This window comes from Panulirus ornatus, chromosome 23 (genome assembly GCF_036320965.1).
Source record: "Panulirus ornatus isolate Po-2019 chromosome 23, ASM3632096v1, whole genome shotgun sequence".
Taxonomy (NCBI): Eukaryota; Metazoa; Arthropoda; class Malacostraca; order Decapoda; family Palinuridae; genus Panulirus; species Panulirus ornatus.
Window position 1 is genome coordinate 11,067,065 of NC_092246.1, and position 2,897 is coordinate 11,069,961.

The following is a 2,897-nucleotide window of genomic DNA, read 5'->3' on the forward strand; positions in this document are numbered from 1 at the left end:
AGCCACATGGTCCTCAGTCCTGACTCGGTCAACACCAGCCAAGGTTAACAAGATCCTCTTCAAATCAATGTCTGGGCTTAACCTTCAGACCCCGTTGTTAGATATTCCTCCCATGCGTACCCCCATTATAATATATGCAGGCTTGCTACCCCCGGAGCAACGCGGTCAACGTGTCCGCCATACCCAATTTGATCGACGCTCATTGACCGACCGAAAATGTTCGCCGAGATTAACAAATTGTGACAGAATTAATGTCTTACCGCCAGCCACGGAAGAATGCACGGAAAAGGAGAGGGAAAAAAAAAAAAACTGATAGTGATAATGATAACCCGGCAGACGAATGAGAGAGAGAGAGAGAGAGAGAGAGAGAGAGAGAGAGAGAGAGAGAGAGAGAGAGAGAGAGAGAGAGAGAGAGAGAGAGAGAGAGAGAGAGAGAGAGAGAGAGAGATGGAAATTCTGTACTGAGTAGGAAGGTCTGATTATGCAGATGAGTTCTAATGAAGTCAGAATTATCATAGTCATAAAGTCGAGTGTATTTTCGTAAAGAGTTTGAAGCAGTGAGGGAAAAACAGGTTGGATGTTACAGCTTAATGTTGTGCACTTGTGTGTGGTACGCGTACATCATCATCGAGCAAGACTGACTCCGTGTTTCACTGCGCAGGAACTATTATATGATATTACCGCTCATGCGAGATGGGTCGATTATCCAGAAAATATCAGGTCTCTAAAACACAGTAACAGATTAGCTTGGGGGGGAAAACAGCTAACTGGTGCATTCACATTAGACATTGTTCTTTATTAACTGGTGGGGTATCTTGAAGTTCACTGCCTCGCTGCTTAATTCCGGTTGACTTAAGGAACGTTGAGTAAAGTGGATGTAGTGGCGAGCTACGGAAAATGATTCCCGATCTGTGATATAAATCCTTCGAGAGCCGGTCAAATAACCTTAATGTATTGACCTTATAGAAGAGAAGGTCAAGAGGTGGTCTATCACAAGTATCCAAAATAATCGCAAGGTTCTCCCACTCCTTATCTCAGCAGAGCTTTACGATTAAGTCAGTATTGTCTGATCTCTGGTAGAGATACTGTATCATAGATAAACGTTCCATTATTCGAAGGAGGCAAAGTATATTCTCCTACTACATTCTTGATATGTGGAATGACTTGTCTACAACGCCATCAACACCCCTGAAAATAAGCTTCACATACACATCACTTTACGTTTATGACTGATATCATTTGGCCATAGGTCGTTACAAAGCTCATTTGCATAATTCGTTTTGCGCATTCAATTTGCTTTTCTACTTTCTCGATCCTGACCCCTATATTTCTGGTCTATTATCAAAAAATTGCCTGTAAAGAATCCAGTCGTCTGCTGCTGTCTGCATCACCTTGTGTTCTTTCGTATCTAACGAGTGCAACATTCTCACCGTCTTTCGTTCCACCAGTTGAGCATCGGGGATGCTACATTAGCTACTACTACTCCTCACATAGGTTCTCCAGTTATCCTCTATCTCCGGGGACATCTTCTTCCTTCTTCAGCCTTCAATCCTATCTGCTGGCGTGTGTGTGTCAAAGCATTGATGACTCTGTCTCACTTCATTACCATTGATATTGAAATCATCCTATATGTATATATGCATATATGTAAGTATGTATGAATCCAAGTTATTGGATATGTATATGTATTGCCAGTGAAGACATCTCAAAGAGGATGAGGTCCTTAGAAAGGCTGCGTCATCAGTGCACATCAACTCCAGCGAAGACCTTAGAGAAAAAAAGAAAAGAGATGCTATCGAAGGCCCTCTTGTTCCCGGGCGGGCAGGCAGAGGGTAGAGGAAAGCCTCCAGCGATCTCCGGCCACTGTGCCGGACTAAAGGGGGTTACACCCAAACATTCACACGATTGTCTACAGGTTTTCACCACTTGGGTGGAGCTGATATCCCAGCCCTCCACCTCCCCAACAACTAATGCAGACTGGTGATATTAACCCTAGACCACCCACCTACTGCTGCTACTACTGCCCACTGCGCAAGTCGTAAGAGCTGCCACTGATTGGAATTACTTCCAGTGTAACATCTTCCCCGTCGGCAAAAAGGCTATACTCGGCATTGTGAACATGCAGCAACCAATGGGACACACCACTGCTCATAGAACTTAACCTAAACGTCCATAAACACACCCGTTAAGACGCCGGTACGAAATGCATAATACTGTCCCTGCTGAAACAGTCGTTGCCATCCCTCAGAACCCTGGTCACTCATCAAACGTAGTGCTTAAAAACAAACACAAGGAGCTACATGAAAAGAGCACATGGCATTAAGCTTACATCTTCATCCTCCCTCCCTCCCTCACCGCTAAACACAAGGACAAGCGGTGAGGACGCATGAGAAAATGAGGACTCATGGACATTTGTTCGCCACAATATCCCATTGACTGGCACAAGACAAGGAACATATAAAGACAACACTCGTGACATCTTGTCTATAGAGATGTAACTAGATAATGAGAACTGCTACACCATTACTCAACGACCACAGTCCCACCTCCGCCGACAGCCCATTTGAGATACACTCCCCAGTTGCCTCAGCAGCCCACCCAACATTTTACGATGAAGTGATTTCAACCTCCAACAACCTGCCTGGCTTAGTTGCTGCATTCAGGGTCCCTGAAGAACATAGGATAAATATGTCACAAGAATATAAGAATCAAGTCCAGTGGGAGTAAGTTGATAATTCTTTTTAAAGGATTGTAGGTTACTTAGAGCAAACACATTTTCATCATTAAAGACTTAATCTGGGTTCTTTGTTCTTGTAAACTATTCACAAACCATCTTCATACTTTCAATATCCTTAACCTCCACAGTCTACCAACTAGTCTACCAAACCAGCACCCCC